Raw genomic sequence first — 19,026 nt, forward strand, 5'->3', positions numbered from 1 at the left:
TGACGGGGGTGAGGGAGGGAGAAGAGTAAAAAGATGAAAGAAGAAAGGCGGAGAGATGGATGAGACTGAGGAGAAGTAGAGAGAGAGAGAGCAAGAGAGTTTTAGTGAAGGAGCAAGAGAACAAATGAGAGTGAAAGAGAGAGAGAGCAAGCGGGAGAGGGAGGAGGAGGAGGGGTGGTGGTGAGTGTGTAAGCCTGAAACCTGATTGGTCGAGCAGCCTGTGTGTGTCTAGGTCTTTGTGTGTGTGTGTGCGTGTGTGCGTGTGTGTTCTTTCTGCCAGTGGGCGGGGGATTAAGCCAGTCACGTGGTCGCTTTAGCTCCTATTCCACATAAACACACACCCACATTTGCTGAGGACACACACACACACACACTCTCACACACTCTCTCACAGTCACAGCTGTTGAAATCTCTCTGTGGTTGGCTTCGGCGCAGTCAAGGAGTGTGTAGCCAGTGGAATCTGGGAGAAAGCAAATCTGTTATCTGCTGGCAACTTATTCTTAGGACCAAAGAGGATATATACAAACCAGAGGGAGAAGCGGATCGACCGGTTTTCTGATCCTCGTCTGGCTCTCTCTCTCTCTATGGGAGCTGTCGGAGTCTAAACGCGCGGGGAAGAGAGAGACATGTGTTTTGACTCGGCGTTCTACTATCTCTTGTTTTGTCTCGTTCACTGACCAGGGAACAACAAATACCAGGTTGGTTGGACTTGCTTCATTTGTGAGCGTGTGTCTGTCTGTGTGTGTGTGTGACGTGTGTGTGTGTGTGTGTGATGAATTGAAAATGGGGGACCCTGATGTAAACAAGACGAAAGTCTTTCTCTGGTCTGCATCCCCTTAACAATTGTGTGTATTGAACTGTACTGTATCCATTCTGCAATCTGTTAATAAACGTTTCAATTAATCAATCAATGTGTGTGTGTGGGTGTGTGAGAGTGTGAGTGTGCGTGTGTGTGTGCGTGTGCGCGTGTGAGATACTGTGTTGTATTTTCAGCTGGCTTTGAGGACATCTGACGTTATGCCAGAGAGTGGGCTGTAATTTTGGGGGGATTCCATTATTTGTAAGGGAGCTCAGGCAGTGAGACACACACACACACACACACACACACAGCGTATGCTATTGATTTGAACTGGTCAACATGAACCCTGTTTAATAGCCTGTAATGTGTTGCTACAACATAAGCACTGCACGTGAAGGCAAGGCACATACAAATACATACTACTTACTGTACCCTCTTTAGTTTGGCTGCAATAATATATGTTGGACTGTGCTCTCGTCTCAAGCATGTTTAGACAGGGAACACACCTCCTCCCGGTGTGTGTGTGTATAATTAGCCAACGCACAGATTCTTTCCTGGTATTGTTGCTGTTCGGTCTGAAAGACGACCCAAAAGCCCGCCCGTCTATTTTTAGGGGTGGCAGCAAACGGAGCAGACAGCCAAGCTTTGATGCCTCCCCCGGGCATGAGAACGATCTGAGTGTGAGGAATTGTGTGTGTGTGTGTGTGTGTGTTAAAGAGAGAGGGTCGGGGTTGTACGTGCTCATGTGTGTGAAGTGTATTTTACAATACAGAGAGAGGCATGTGTGAGTGTGTGTTACTGCTCACTGAAGTGAGAGGTATAGGGAGACTATACTCTCTACACAGGATAGCTAGCTGTCAACAGACGAAGGGGGTAAGGTCACAACATGCAGCATGTGAAGAAAGCTGTCTGCACCCCGCTATAGACCCCAGCCCTAAATATCAAGAGCAGCGTGGCGTTAAAGAAGGTGAGCTATACCTGAACCATGATATGGATGGAATAGGAGACAAAGTCAGAGTCAGAGTATACTTTTGCTCAGTCGGAAAAATGTATCCATGTAAGACTCACATAATTTACATTTAGTCATTTAGCTGACGCTTTTATCCAAAGCAACTTACTAATTGTGAACAACAAGTCAGCAGGCGAGGTACAGTACATCTCTGGCAGCTAAGGGTCAGTGGCGTTGTTCGTCAAATACTGTTGAACTTGAATGTTACACTGCATAGTAGTATAGACATATTAGCATGATGGGTAGTATAGTAGCATAGTAGTAAGGAACATAATAGTAAAAGACTGTAAGACGGTTGTTTATTTTTATATATACAAATGTTTTCAGATATTGCATCACTTTATTACATGATGAAACATTGTATCTTTATTTTAAATGTAATAAAGTCATACAAGATATAGGGAACTACTACAGTCTAAAATAGTATTAGGGCGTTTTCACACCTAGCTCGTTTGGAGCTGTTGTTCCGGAACCTGGAGTGTTTACCCCCTATGTTCATTTGGGCATATGTGAACACAGCAATCGCATTCTGTTGCGGAACAAAACAAGCGGGCCGAGCCCGCCTAGAGAGGGTGGTCTCGGCGCACTTCCAACCAAACCCGAAGCGACTCGTACGCTGTGAGAATGCAATCGACTTAACAAACCGACACAACTCACTTGCCGTACTGTATACGCACTGCATGATGACGCTTTCGCATTGAATTGTGGGCGGGATCAGTTTGTAGTCTTTAGGCAGCTAGATCGGTAAAGTTAACGCGCTTTATTACATGGCGTTTTAACATTCGCCGAAATGCTTGATTGTGATTGGTCAATAGCGCTCGTCAGAGGTCCGTTATTACTTGATAACGGACCTCTGCCGAGCAATAATGATGACCGCTGTGCGCAGCTGTAGCAATCAAGCCCACTGACACACACTGCATCAGTGCAGCCAATCAGACACACCTGCCGGCTGCCGGCGATGACAGCGGAGCGACGGAACAGAACTGCGTCTGCATTTGATCTCGTCTTGTCGATGGTGTAAAATGAATTAGGTATATTGTTAGTAAGTTAGCCATGTAATAAGCGGGATAATGTATAGCCTATACTCGGTCATTGTCGCAAAATAATTGACCTTCACTATGTTTAAAACACCTCGGCGAGGCGCCTCAGTGTTCTAAACTCTGTGTCGGTCAATTATTTTGCGACAATGACCTCGTAGCTATACACCCCAAAATCTGACCAATGAGTGACAGTTTGCTCGCGCGTGCGTTTGTTTTGGTCCGCTGTTCACACAGCCGTGTGAACACAAACGAACTAAGGGACAAGTGCAACATTGTATCATTATAGTCCCTGTGTCTCCCTGAATCGGAACAAAGCAAACAAACTACAGGTGTGAAAACGCCCTTACATTCATAATTCTCAATTTAAGGCCTTAAAGTGCACAGGTATTATATTTTTGGGGGCGAGAGCTTGTAAGGAACGTGCTGTTTTCTGTTGCTAGTATGGTCATGAAATCGGTATTAAATCTTGTTCTAAGTGATATTAAATTGAACTTGTTGAAACCTGCACATACCCTGGTATAGAAGGTATATATATATATGGGGGTAATACTTTATAATGTCCTGTGTCCTATGTTTCCTATACTTTAGGAATATATGCATATGCTTGCTCATATGCATATACTCAGTTTATTTTATTGTTATATTGTTTACACTGCCTATTTTTATTTAAACTTTTCTACCGTACTATAATTGTATGACCTGTATTATGCCTTCTACTATTACCATGTAACTGTACCTCCCCTCCCCCCTCCCCCATGCTGCTATGATGCCTGAGGCCTTGTCCAGAGTAGGGATGGGCATTTTTAAGACAAATCCAGATCGATTGATCGCATGATATACTCGAGTGATTGTGTATTACTCGTAAAACAATATATATATTTTTTTTACTTAATTTTGTTCATTCACGTATATGTTTAAGGAAACCAACAAACAGTTATAATCTTACATACATGTGAAACAAATATGTAATTATTTTTTCTTTTAAAAATGTTCATAAAAATTCTTAATAATTTAAGATAGATTTTTCTCATAGCTACGAGTAATCGATTAACTCACGCCCATCCCTAGAGAGGACGACGATTTTGGGTTTATCCACCAAAGTATTTTATTGTATGCACGTTTTGTCCAGACAGAACCGCGTTCTGGGAGCCTGAATACGCTATTTTCTGAGAACGGGTCCCAGAGTGAACAAATCTGAAGACGCAATAAATCAATCAATCAACGCCACCCTTGCGTTCCCGTCTTTACAAGCCAGTACGTATCTTTTCTGAACCGATGATGTGATAGCCCACCTCTCCCTTAACACATTGACCACCGGGCATTGTGCCCATCTTATACCACTCTCTGCCACAGTTAAAAGCCTATGGAGATGTTTACCTTCTTTGCTGGGCTATAACCTTTTTAATTGTATTGCTATATTGACATTACTATGGCCCATTCAACATCGATTATCTATCGTTCAGGATGTGGGAACGTTATACTTTTTCATTCATACATTGTTGTGTTAATACCTTCTAGAATATAAGTATGTTTTTAATCTTTTCTGCTGTAATTCCTAAAACGCTAGTTATAGGCCCTGACGCATATGATAGATTATAGATTGGCGTTTCTTTCCCATACACGCTATTAGGGATGCACCGAATGGGAAATTCTTGGCCGAAACCGATACCGAAAATAGGAAACAGTTGGCCGAATGCTGAAAGGCCGAAAATGATTAATATAAATATATGTTTTTTTTTTTTTTTTTTTAAGCTACCTGATTATGGCAAAATACATGATTATGGCTAAACTTAACTTAAATAATATTAATAATCACTATTATGGGCCCATAAAACATTTATTCAGCACTTTTGAATGCATACATTAATTCCAGACAAAGACTACAATGATTGATGACGACTTCCTGTCCTCGCATTTCCATTTCCGGTTTAACGATACATTTTCAACAACAGATTGCTGCTAATTAAACACTTCATTTAAACGGAGTAACGTTAACGTTATGTCGAGTTCATACGTGTAGTGTAGTATGAACTCGTCATAACGTTAACATTACTCAGTGTCCACTGTTGCTGCCACCGTTGCGTCGCAGATGGATGGTACACTGTTAGCTCCGTAGCTAATCTGCTCCTAGACTACTGATAGCAGTACTGTTAACGTCGGAGCTGATCAATACTCCGGTTTTTTCTAATTTAGTTTAGAACCGGGTTTCGGGGGGCATCCCTACTCCCAAGAGGAGTTAGTTATCACAGGCTGTAGAATGCAGGAAGAGCTGCTCACGTTACATGTTGCGCATGCTACCGGTATGTCTGTAGTCGCGTTTTGATGACGTCATCACAACAACACGTTATTTGACTTTCGGTCATATAACCGAAAGCCGAAAGAGCCGTTTTAACCATTTTCGGCCGATAATTTTCGGTAGCCGAATTTTCGGTGCATCCCTACACGCTATATTAAAAAATTCAAATGTATATGATCGGTATACATTATGCTTCATCATGCATGGAGGAAAGGGGGGGGGGTCGTTTATAATTCCTTGACCATCAGTAACGGCTTTATGTAGTATGGGTTGATATATTGATCAGATGGTTTGCAGTGAAATGAATAAACAATCGGGTTGAAAATAATGTTACTGTTCTCTTACCGTGGGCAGATGAGACTGGTGGTGAAAGATCCCAATTATTCGACGCCGATCACCTACATCCATTTCCGGTTTGTATGGCGCAATAAACGCCGAAATCATATCGATTATTGCGTTATGGCAGCGATCCAAATGTACTGTGTCTGTCAAGGAGTGTCTGTCAGGAGTCCCGTAGCGAGATGTGACTGCCGGAGGAATTTCCTCGACGCACCGATGACAACATCCGGTTTTGGCGAGAGTGTAACTCGCCCGACCATCCACCAGGCAGCGGTATTGAGCCGTTGCAGTCCCATTTAGGGTCCCGCTGCAGCACCGGGGGTGGGTGGATGAATTATGAATGCCATGGCGAAAAAATGAAATATTGATCTCAAAAACGCTGTACAGCGATGTTGGCGGTCAACGCATGGCTGGCAATAATGCTGGAAAACGATTTTGGCGACCAATGTGTTAACCCGCATGCGCATTATTAACATAGAACACACAGTAACATTAATACAATTACATGCATCATTGTTTACAATGAACTGGTGGGGCTAGTCGAAAGGACTGGACACAGGGACAAGTTAAACATCAATTAATTTAATACAACGGGTCGTTCGAGCTGCGCTGTTGTGCCTATGACCGCACCATATTATATACGGCTTTGACTCGCTCTCTCTCTCCTGCCCATTAAAATCAGCAGCTCTTCCTCCTCATCATCGATTGCCTGTGGCTGCATTTGCGCATGTGAGCCGGTGGCTCTCTCCTCTCCTCTGGAAACTAGCGTTAGCTCAAAAGCACAGAACCGGACGACACAAGTTGTTCCGCTAGCGAAAACAACAATAACACTTCCGGTCGGCGGGTTTCAAAATAAAAGAGTGACGTCTAAAACAGGAAAGACGTTTATTTTGTACATTTGTGGCAGCGATACAGCGTTTTAAGTGGTTTCGTTTGGACGCACATATTTCTTGAGGCGATTTCGTGTTTACGGAAAACTTTTTTGAAATAAACTAAAAAGATCGGTTCCGTCTTCGTCTGGACATGGCCTGAATGTCCCCAAGGGGATCAATAAAGGAATATCTTATCATAAAATGCTATCCGTTTCATTCAGGCTCACAGATGATAGTATATATACAGTATATATATCCAGAGATATTCTTTTTTTTAATACATACTACTTTTAGTTAGATTTTCCAGCTGTGATGGAGTGCACTGCAGTGTGTTTAGTCAGAATACCTGCTCCCGTCAGCCCCCAGCCATCAGCCCCCAGCTCACTACAAGGTGTCCCGGGCCACTCCCTTCTAATATTGATGGATCATACTCCCAGAGCCACAGGCTATTATTCCCCCATCTGTTTATTTGCAGACAAACACTGTGTTGTATTCAGTCGGCCCCTCTCTCTGGTCATCAGTAAATGTGATTACAGTACAACATGTGGCCTGTTCTCCTCGTTAAGGATTCTATGAATTGCTTGCAACTGTGCAAGAAAGAAGTCACGCAATTTGGCAGGAAAAATAATGCTTCCTCATCCGGGGGGAATTTAGATTAGATTAGATTAAAATGTAAATTTTTAAAAATTATTAATTGATTGATTGATCTCTATTTATCGCGAACACAACAAACATACAAATCACAGTAAAGACAAAGTGAAAACGTCAATAAATGAGTCCGTCTTCAATCCATAGAAAAAGGATGAGTTGGTGGGGACAGTAGGATATTTTACTTTAGGTACTCACGTCTTACACATACCTGGCTATTTGGTTAAATAGTGTGTTCAGTAAAGTTCATTAATAAATTGTAGGCAAAGCTCAAATCTCATGTTAGCTTTCTTTGTTGTAATGTGTGTGTTGTAAACTCTGTGCTAAACCAACCCTGGTCCAGAGGACCATCCTAACCGTGCCAGGTTATGGTGGAGTCGTGATAACCAGAGCAGCAACAAGTAGATGTTTTGTACCATTGACTCTGCCTGTCTGCCATCAGGTTTGCCACCAATGCACTTTACAAAACACAGCGCTCCAATCTCTAGTCCACGTATAACTGGCCTACTTTGCATAACTCTCATACAACTGGCTCACACTCTTTTCCAAAACATTTCCTGGGGCAACAGTGGCTCAGGAGGTAGAGCAGTCGTCTGGTAATTTGGAGGTTCCCGGTTCGATTCTCACTCCTACCGGGAAGCCTGTCGAAGTGTCCTTGAGCAAGACACTTAACCCCTAATTGCTCCCGATGTGCAGGTTGGCACCTTGCCTCTGCAATCGGTGTGTGAATGTGTGAGTGAATGGGTAAAAATGTGAGGAACAAATTGTAAATTGGATAAAAGCTGCTATATAAATGCAGCCATTTACCATTTATTTACCATTTCCTGGGTCCGCCTCCTGTCTAGAGACAGCCCTCCTCCACCACTTACGACCAATGCGACCACCACTTACGACCAATGCGGCCAATCAAGTCCCCAGGGCTGACACCACCCAGAGACAATCGTCATTTCAGTTTGCTGCTACCGGGTTAAAGTTTACTAACTAAATATATCATTGTCGGGGCGCCCGAGTGGCGAACCACGTAATGCGCTCCGTCGCAACACGGCCGACCCGGGTTCGATTCCCGGACCCGGCGTTCTTTGCCGAATGTCTTACCCTGCTCTGTCTCCCATTCCTCCTCTCTCTCTCTCTCTCTCTACCGGACTACCCGGTAGTAAAAACCCAATACAAAAAAATCTACAAAAACATAACTTGTCCGAAAGGACAAGTAACATTTAAATATCATTGTCAGATCGGTTGTGATACCTAATAATTAATAATAATAATTTGTACCAATTAGTCGGTGGCTGACAGTGGTAATCCCCGAACGGCCCAAATTCTCAATCCATCTTTTGTGACCACAGCCCTAATCTAAGCCAGTGAGGAGTAGTTAACGTTTTTAGTTTTATCAGAATCGCGCCACCATGAGGCCAGATGACTCGGAACTTCACGGGCCTCCTTGCTATGGTAAGGCAAACGTATTTGTCAAGTTCGGGGGAAATCAGAACAGGATATACACTCATTTGAGTGATTAGATACACTAATATGAACATTTTACATTTGGCCTGATGGTGGCTAGAGGAAAAGGTCATGGGGTCACCAATATCACTAGGCGTCATGAATGTGCACCGCAAATTTGAAAAGATTCCAATGAAAGCTATTTGAGTTATTGCGTTAACTCGAAGATTCTGCGGTCGGGGTAAATCCATAATATCCCTAGCTGTTGTTTGTGGATATAAAATGGGTAAACCAGCCCTGTTGCTTACTGTCTCAACATTCTGTTCCCACACTCCTGGCGTGGGATTTGTTTTGATGAGGAGAGGGTGAACAGCCTTGCTAACCATGAACTTGGAGTTATTATTGTTGATAAAGCAACTCTTATTATTGTTTGTTTGGAAAAGCTTCCCTTGTACTGCAATGTCTTCTGCAGAAGAACTCCTCTGGATCTGACCCGGTCGCACACAGTATCAATGCAAAAGAGAGGATATTGATGGGCTTGTCGTGGTCTCGTCAATTATCTTTCACTGTCATCAGTCTTTCAACATGTTTCTGCAGTAATTCTGCCAAGATATGGACGTTGAATCTACAATGATATATTGATGTAAAAAACTAGTGCCTTTAAATGATGAAATCTGCTCTCGCTTTCATACCCAGTAATACCACCCCAATCTGTCTTTGCCCATCTCTGTGTAATTACTACACTTTACTGTTTATAAAGACAGTAAAAAATTATCTTATTACATTATCTTAGATCTAGCTCACTGTAGCCTTTGGGACAGCTACAACTAGGGGTAGATGGAGGCTACAGGTCAAAGCCAGTCACCTAAGCTAGGGGTAGATGGAGGCTACAGGTCAAGGCCAGTCACCTAAGCTAGGGGTAGATGGAGGCTACAGGTCAAAGCCAGTCACCAAAGCTAGGGGTAGATGGAGGCTACAGGTTAAGGCCAGTCACCTAAGCTAGGGGTAGATGGAGGCTACAGGTCAAGGCCAGTCACCTAAGCTAGGGGTAGATGGAGGCTACAGGTCAAGGCCAGTCACCTACGCTAGGGGTAGATGGAGGCTACAGGTCAAGGCCAGTCACCAAAGCTAGGGGTAGATGGAGGCTACAGGTCAAGGCCAGTCACCTAAGCTAGGGGTAGATGGAGGCTACAGGTCAAGGCCAGTCAAGCGTCACCTAATAACCAAAAGGCGCTAAGCGCTGTTTTCCTTTAAACATTGTTGATTATGGTCCTACAGACAGCTGGTAAGTGGATGAAAGAGGGAGGGGGAGGGGAGGCTTGGAGGGGTCAGTATAGGTCATGGGGTGAGAGGTTGCTGCCACCTTGCCCCGGGCGACGGCCACAGTCTACCGCTGACAGAGTCATGTCTAGCTAGCACAGAGACACAGTCAGAGCCACAATCAATTACAACTCTGCTGTCACCTTGATCAACAGAGGAATCATGTGGAGCTTATTAATAAATGTACTCTCTATAAATATAACATTTCTTAATAAATGTCTGTACATTTACCTTGAAACATTTGCCATGCCTATTCCATTTTAATTCAAAACCTTTGACCATAATATCAATATCTGATTTCATCCTTATTGAGTTGAACAATGACCTTTGCCCCCCCCCCCCCCAAAAAAAACTCTGAGCCATCGATTTCTCTGGATCTGACCAGGCTGGTACTCACTGCATCTGTGTGGAAGTCATGCCTGGAGGAACGAGGACAATGATATATTGACAGAGAGGGGGGGGGGGGGGGGGGGGTGGATGAGCAAAAGAGGGAGAGAGGGGTGGATGAGCTAAATAGAGAGAGAGGGGGGGGTGGATGAGGGAAAGAGAGAGGGAGATGAGAGAAAGTGGGATGAACGAGAGATGAATGAATGTGGGAAATAGAGAGAGATGGATGAGGGAAAGAGAGAAATTAATTAATGAGGGGAAGAGAGAGAGGGATTGATGAGCAAAAGTAGAAGTCTTTATTTGTCATCAGATTAACACACACACACATGCGATGGGCAACCCACAGGAACACACACACACATGCACTGAGTCGCTGACTAAATGTTCTCTGCACCTCCCATCCCATCGTCCTTCCCCCCAAGGGCCGGGAGCAGACGAGGGGTGCAGCGTGCGCCGCGCCGGGGTCCAATCCAAGTGCTCCTGTCCGTCTTCGTCAGGGACGCGACAGCGTTAGCGATCTGTTGTCCATGTTTTTCCATTGGGTTTATCTTATTGGGAGGGGGAACCCTTGCGAGCACGGGGAGAACATGCAAACTTCACACAGAAAGGCCCGGGAGATACCCCACCTGGGTAACTGGCAACACGGCAACCTGGTCCCCAAACGGGAATTGAACCCAGGACCTTTTAGCTTTGAGGCGACCGTGTTAACCACTACACCACCGTGCCGCAAGAGAGATAGAGAGAGATTGATGAGGATGGGGGAGAGAGGGAGCGATTGGTGAGGGGGAGAGAGGGATTGATGAGCGAAAGAAAGAGATTGATGAGGGAAAGAGAGAGAGGGATTGAAGAGGGAACAAGAGAGAGGGATTGATGAGGGAAAGAGAGATAGAGATTGATGAGGGAAAGAGAGAGGGATTGAAGATGGAAAGAGAGAGATAGAGATTGAAGAGGGAAAGAGAGAGAGATAGAGAGGGGATCATGCATTCCCTCTCTCGTTCTCTTTTGTGTACATGTAGGGATGGGAATTGATAGGATTTTATCGATACGATTCCATTATCGATTCTGCTTATCGATTCGATTCTTTATCGATTCTCTTATCGATACCTGATCAATTTATAATTTAAATAAATAAATTGGAAATGCAACAGAACTAAGCTGGTTAGAATAACAACATGCAACTTCACATTTCTGATTGTCATTTATTGTTGAGCCCCCATGTCAGGGGCGACAGTGGCTCGGGAGGTAGAGCAGTCGTCTGGCAATCCGGAGGTTCCCGGTTCGATTCCCGCTCCTCCCGGGCAGCGTGTCGATGTGTCCTTGAGCAAGACACTTAACCCCTAACTGCTCCCGATGAGCAGGTTGGCACCTTGCATGGTTGCCTCCGCCGTCGTTGTGTGAATGTGTGAGTGATTGGGTAAAATGTAAGGAACAAATTGTAAAGCGCTTTGGATAAAAGCGCTATATAAAAAAGCAGCCATTTACCATGTCAGAAAAATACAAAAACTGTAAAAAAATAAAACATTAACTATAGCCTACACTTAAATAAAATAATGTATTTGAGATTCTCTTAAAATGTATTTATTTTTTTATTCTTAAACTAATTTAATCTATTGAATAACAGGTCGTTATTCCTCTGACTTCTGTCTCACACACACACACACACACACACACACACACACACACACACACACACACACACACACACACACACAGAGCTCCCTCCCCGGGCCCCTGTCCTGTAAGGTATTGGCTTGTGTTGCTACACGGACACATTTGTATGTTGCACCATGGTACTTCCTGTCTGACAGACTCAGAGTAGAGACTTAGTAAACAAACACTCCGGCTCTTATTATATGTGAACTAAAGAGTACAAGGTTTACACAACAGTCCCCACCCGCTGTTTTATTGTATTTGTACCTGTACTATCCACTGTCAGCTGTTTATCTCTCTTTGTGAGCTTGATTAAATAGCGTTAGCTCACGTTAGCTAGCGATAGCTCCGTGGCTAATTTTAGCTCACCCTAAACTAAATCAATGACTAGGTTCTAAAGCATTCAAGTAGTTTTCACTGCACATAGAAGTAGCCAAACAGCGGGAGCATTTCGGGAGCATATTACCAAAACCCAGGCAATGTCGAGCCCTTAATGAATCAAATAGAGTCTGCCATGGCTACATGCTAACGCTAACATTATTGTGCAACTAGGAAAAACCTGGCAGCGATAAGGGAATCGAAAGTCACGGGAGCCACACGGTTCCAGGCATCGGCCAATTAGGAACCGGTTCCCAACCGGAACCGGTTTTCGATTCCCATCCCTACATGCACCACCCTGTCTATCTTCAGCTTGGTTAAGTCAGTATATCATAGTCAATCATGTTTTCTCAAAGTCCGTTCAGTAGTATGTGTCATGACCTGTGTACAGCGTGTGGCCTTCCTGCAGCCTGGCTGTACAGGGAAGCAGAACACCGTAGTATGTGTCATGACCTACAGTGTGTGGCCTTCCTGCAGCCTGGCTGTACAGGGAAGCAGAGCACCGTAGTAGTATACTATGTGTCATGACCTACAGTGTGTGGCCTTCCTGCAGCCTGGCTGTACAGGGAAGCAGAACACCGTAGTATACTATGTATCATGACCTGTGTATACAGCGTGTGGCCTTCCTGCAGCCTGGCTGTACAGGGAAGCAGAACACCGTAGTATGTGTCATGACCTACAGTGTGTGGCCTTCCTGCAGCCTGGCTGTACAGGGAAGCAGAGCACAGCAGGCAGGAGGTAGAACTGAAGATCACATTACGTAACACTGTGGTGCCCAGCTGCCTTCACTTTCACTTTGAGTTTTTTTAGGCTTTTATTTGTTTCCATGTAAATCACAGCATTAGCAAATCGGGTCCTCAGAGAGAGAGAGGGAGAGAGAGATTTCATATGGATGCAGTAGAGATGTTTTCTATGGATGCAGTAGAGATGTTTTCTATGGATGCAGTAGAGATGTTTTCTATGGATGCAGAAGAGATGTTATCTATGGATGCAGTGGAGATGTTATCTATGGATGCAGTGGAGATGTTATCTATGGATGCAGTACAGATGTTTTCTATGGATGCAGTAGAGATATTTTAGGCATCATCTGTTGGAGCGCACCATGAGTCCCGCCCTTCTAACACGTTCTATGCTCTACCACTATCACAGTTACAGTAGCTGCACAGCATTCTGGGAAGTCTTTTACACACTTTGTATAATGTGGATCCAAGTCCTGTTGCTCTCCCTCTCTGGCCCTGATCAGACTTGACGTTAACATCCGATCACAAGTGGACAGCTCCATGTACGTGTGACTGGCACTGCACCCAAGGCACATTGAGGACTCTGACCACATCCTGAGGTGGTCTCCCACTGAGCACGCTTTAGAATTAAAGATGTCTATATGGTACATAGCCGTCTAGGCTCAACATGTTGGCCCTAGAAGTGGGCTGTATCTAGTGGACATTGAGAAATCGCAATTCAAATCATTTTAGCACAACTTTAGTTGTGCATCTTACACATTTACAGTAATTTGTGTGATATCATAAATGTGTATTAATGAATTAAACAGCTGAACGTTGAAATCGGGTCTAGCGCTTACTGGGCTGGATCGCACATGGCCACATTATGTTAGCAGTGTGCACAGGAGTGCGCCCTGGGCCACATTGAGGGACCGCCTACTAGTCACCTGTGTATCACGTCCTCTGGGGTCGTGTGGCTATGGAGTATGGACCTTTTTCTCTACTTCTATGAGGTGAAAACAGCTGATCTCCTGTTCCTCCTTGTTCTCTCATCTCCAGTCGGTTCTCAGATTGCGTAAGCCGGCTTTGTCCCTGATGTCTTGTACTGTATGTAATCAGAATCCTCTATTGTGATGTGTGCTCGCCACGCCCTTTAGGAAACTCCATGCCTTAACCACAAGCTCTCCCCAAACAATTAGGAATTGTGCCACAGCACGACCTATGCGCTGACAGCACTGTTGTATTGAAGCGATGTACACACGCGTGCTCTGCGCTGTGAAAATACATTCACCTGTATGAGCACCAATAACTGATACTAATCAAATCAAATCACATTTATTTGTAAAGCCTGAAATCACAAGGTAATGCCCCCATGGGCTGTACAAGTCTTCTTTAAACGAGTCAAGAAGAAACATCACAATAATATGCAACACTCCCAGACTTTCCCCAATGAAGATAAGGAAAAACTCACTAAAAACCTAGCAATAGGAAAAAAGCACCACAGGCGATGTGGAGGAGAGAAACTTCAGATGGGCTGTTCAAAGGGGCATCCCCCAACTTGGATGTTGATCAAATCAAATGTATTTGTAAGGCCCGACAACACACGTTAATGTCCCCATGGGCCGGACACGTCTTCTTTAAACAAGTCAATAAGAAACATCACAATAAATCAAGAACAAAAACACCATAAAGTCCAAAACATTTTAAATAAATAAAATAAATAAATGCAACACTCCGAGACATACCCCACGCGAAGGTAAGGAAAAACTCACTAAAACCTAGCAAATAGGAAAAAATGCACCACAGGCAATGTGGAGGAGAGAAACCTTAGAAGGGCCATTCAAGGGGGGATCTCCCTTCTTAGATGTCGGTGATAGTAGTGTTGCAATAAAACAGGCAAAACAGTTGGTAAAGCATGCACTCACAAGCGTAATGAAACATGGATAAGTGCAACTGAACATTTTGAAAGATTAAAAATAGAGCTGATGGCGGATCTATTTGAGGCAAGGGGTTGTCGCATCCTCCCAGTCATCATCACGGGACGTCCAACACTCCGGTCATCACTACGAGACAGCCGGAGACAGGGGAACAGGCGTTAGACAGTTTGCGTGATTGTGATGGGCGGACATAGCAATAGATACAAGTGGTAAGCATATATGTGAATAGAATAGATATATGTAGTAAGCATATTATGTGAATAGAATAGAAGTACTTAACCCAGCAATGAACTCCACGTCTAAACCACGTTGACAGACCACGGACAGAAGACGGTAACCACCACCTTGGTCAACACTACGAGACAACCACTCAGAGAGATGGGGGGGGGGGGTTAGAGAGTTCCCATGTTTGTAGTGGGCGGAGATGGAGCAATAAATACATGTAGTGAGCATATGCATACATGGTGACAGTAGAATCAAAGTATATAAGACAATTGTGAAATTGAGTAATAGATAGAACTACTGCAAGTGTATGTATACAGGATGAGATACAAGACAATAGCTCAGGGCCGTATGCCCCGGGGGGCAGGAGGAACCACTCAGAATTGGTCAGGGCAGAGCAGGTAAGGTTTAGCAGTGCAGGCCAGACAGAAGGCGGTATGAAGCTGTTCCATGGGACCGGTTGAGACAGAGACAGAGGTTAAAAAGGTTCTCCCGGGCCATGTCTGCAGAAAAGCAGACATGGGAGCAAATAGACATCCTAACTAAACTAGACAGATTCATCTAAGGGTCAGTCCCCGACCAGGTGAGATCAGGGTAGGTTGAAGGAGAGAGAGAAAAGATGGGTCTTAAGCAGGGATTTAAAAGCTTCGACAGAGCAGGCGATAATATAGTGTTGCGTTGCTATGGATGATCGATGGGTGGAGAATAAAACGGGCGAATAGTTGGTATATATATACATACGACGTGTAATAAAACACATATAATATACATGCAATAGCAACTAAGGTACATAAGAAAAGTTTTGAAAAATGTAAATAAAATAGAGCTACTGAAGTGTTATTAGTAGTGATGAAGCTGTGAAGGTTGTAAAGGAGGCTGGAGTTAACGACGCGCGGTTTAGGCAACTTTGAGTATGGAATGAACACGCAAGGAGGGAGCATACATGGTTTTACGAGGCACGGGCCTAATAAACCTCTCATCGCCGGATAGGACGGTCACCCTTCTGTTGCTTGGAAATACATTTTCTGATATTTCCGGCGTTCTGTGTTGTTAGCGTCTGGAGAGTTGTTTTTATTAAATATGGTATAACACTATGAGCTCAGAGGGAAATTATTCTATATCCAACAACTTTTTTCCCCATATTAACACAGGTCTGTTGAAGTTGGCAATGCTGTTTGAGGGCCATTATGGACCACGTAATACATTTATAGTGTGTAATTACATAGTATTTATAGGCATGTTGGACTTTCATTTGGCAATGGGAGTGGGTTTCTTCATTGAGCGCTTATCCTTATCATTAGGGCACAATGAGCTTGTGTTTTATTATAATAATGTCATTTGCGTGCAGATTTAGTGATGTAGGCACAGGCCTAAGTGTTTGCATATTGAGTGGGGGAAGGAAATCGGATCACTCAAGTGGTCACTCAGGCATGTGGAGATGCATTCTGATGCCAGGTGTGGACTGGAAATCCATCTCGACTGGAGTAGACACAGTCTGGAATGGATATATCTGGATACAAAATAAAGCTCTGAACAGAGCCTCTCTCTCTCTTTGTTTCTCTCCCCCTTTCTCTCCATCTCTTTCGCTCTCTCTCTCTCTCTCTCTCTCTCTCTCTCTCTCTCTCTCTCTCTCTCTCTCTCTCTCTCCCTCTCTGTCTCGCTGTCTGTCTCTCTCTGGTCATGAGGCTACATTTGTTTATTTGCTGCATTTCCTTTCTCTCCATTTGCCTGTCACCTTGGCGTAATGACAAGTGTGACTGGAATATTACAGCCTAGCTGTTCCTGTGTGTGAAGTGTCACCACCTAGCTGTCCCTGTGTGTGAAGTGTCACCACCTAGCTGTTCCTGTGTGTGAAGTATCACCACCTAGCTGTTCCTGTGTGTGAAGTGTCACCACCTAGCTGTTCCTGTGTGTGAAGTGTCACCACCTAGCTGTTCCTGTGTGTGAAGTGTCACCACCTAGCTGTTACTGTGTGAAGTATCACCACCTAGCTGTTCCTGTGTGTGAAGTGTCACCACCTAGCTGTTCCTGTGTGTGAAGTGTCACCACCTAGCTGTTCCTGTGTGTGAAGTATCACCACCTAGCTGTTACTGTGTGAAGTATCACCACCTAGCTGTTCCTGTGTGTGAAGTATCACCACCTAGCTGTTCCTGTGTGTGAAGTGTCACCACCTAGCTGTTCCTGTGTGTGAAGTGTCACCACCTAGCTGTTCCTGTGTGTGAAGTATCACCACCTAGCTGTCCCTGTGTGTGAAGTGTTTGTTTCCCTGCCAGCTGACGCAGGGATAGCAGGGTGACCATAAAGTCAGGAAACTAGCTCTGTCACCCGGTCATGACCCTGGTGGTCAAACAACACAGTTGTTGTTACTCATAGTCAGACTTGTTTGTCTTTCCTCACTGTGGAGCTCATTCCGTGTTGATAATGGTCTTTGTGTGTGTGTATGGGTGTGGGTGTGTGGGTGTGGGTGTATGTAGGTGTGTGTGTGTGTACAGAGTATCTGCAGGGTATTAAAATGTCTTAATAAGTATTCAATTCATAATTATCTATATAAGTCCTTAAAATATATTAAAAAGGCACCCCGGCTCCTTTAATCAGGAGATTAAATAATATGAAATATATCAAATGTAAATAGAATAGAAAATTGCGGGGCTACTACTGGGGAGCTTGGTGCGTCTGTCGAGTGCTTGTATGGAATGCATGAGAATAAAAATTGCCGTCACAAGCTCAGTGTCTCTATGTGTTTTGTTTTTGCTAGTATGGTTGTGAAATTGGTATTACATTTAGCTCTAAGTGGTATTAAAAAGGTCTTTAAAAGTCTTAAATTGAACTGGTTGAAGCCTGCAGATACCCTGGTGTATGACGTGTGTGTGTCCCTGATAGGACCGGTGTGTCTGGAACGAACAACAGTGCTATCAGCCAGGACAGTGCCCTGTCACTGGTGTCTGTGTGATTACCTGACCAGCAACCCCAGGAGGCCTCCCTGATATTTAGAGTCCTCTTCCTGCCTGGGAGACAGAGGGAGACAATGCTGCTTCCTGTCTTGTCTGCATAGGTAGCCGTCTGACAGTCTGTCTGTCTGTCTGTCTGTCTGTCTGTCTGTCTGTCTGTCTGTCTGTCTGTCTGTCTGTCTGTCTGTCTGTCTGTCTGTCTGTCTGTCTGTCTGTCTGTCTGTCTGTCTGTCTGTCTGTCCGTCCGTCCGTCCGTCCGATGGTGTGTGTGGTAGGGATGGGTACCTTTCAAAGTGAGACTACCTTCCAGGGTGGAATTCCTAGAAACGCTAAACCTTTGCGCTCTCGTCTAAACTGTCAAAACCGCATAAAACGATGACTAAAGGGTTGTCACGGCTCTGGTCGCGCGTACTGCTTACATCACAGGCATGCGCCAGCGCCGCCAGTAGCCTAGAAGCGTAAACAAAGCATCTGATTCTATCCATGGCGATCACCTGGAGGCTACATTGGCAGTACTTTTAACCCTTTCACTGCCACACGACAGAAGGTTAACCCTTTACTATCACACAACCGGCTGTCGTGTGGCAGTGAAAGGGTTAAATACACAATAATCTGTCCCGCGGCGTGAGTGGACCCACTGTCTGTGAGTGACTCTGCTTTGGTCCAATCACATTCCCCATCCACAGTCTGCGAATCAGAGGCAGAGTAGGGCGGGTCTTCACAGCACGTCATGTGACATATGCGCCAATCGTGTGACAGCGGGGCTCCGTCGTTACAGCGTCGTCTGCACGGAGAATTCCACCCCAAAACGCTAGTCTAAACGCAAAATTAAAAGTGCAACCGCAAGACGACTTTTGCGGTTTCTGTTCAGACTTCCATCCCAAAACGCTCGTCTAAACGTAGCCTTAGTCTCAAGAAATGTAATTTACCTACCTCAGTCGTAAAAAAAATCCAAACTTCAAATAACTACAATTTCGACAGTTTTCGGCTTGTCATTTCTCCGACTGCTTTCTTGTTGAATCAAG

At 44.5% G+C, this 19,026-nt stretch overlaps 1 protein-coding gene across 5 annotated transcripts in view; it reads left to right on the forward strand.

The window, feature by feature from the left end:
* Nucleotides 1-19,026, forward strand: part of add3a (adducin 3 (gamma) a) — a 239,165-nt gene that overhangs the window by 128,569 nt on the left and 91,570 nt on the right. For 2 of the 5 annotated variants that reach the window (XM_084318970.1, XM_084318974.1), the window contains exon 1: nt 380-698. The exons of 2 other annotated variants lie outside the window; for them this stretch is intronic. The gene's annotated coding sequence lies outside the window, so the exon portion shown is untranslated. Of the gene's footprint in view, nt 1-379; nt 699-1,662; nt 1,767-19,026 lie in introns of those variants that run through there. One more of the 5 variants, XM_084318973.1, reaches the window with a different exon arrangement.

This window comes from Notolepis coatsorum (genome assembly GCF_963971535.1).
Source record: "Notolepis coatsorum genome assembly, chromosome: 7".
Classification (NCBI taxonomy): Eukaryota; Metazoa; Chordata; class Actinopteri; order Aulopiformes; family Paralepididae; genus Notolepis; species Notolepis coatsorum.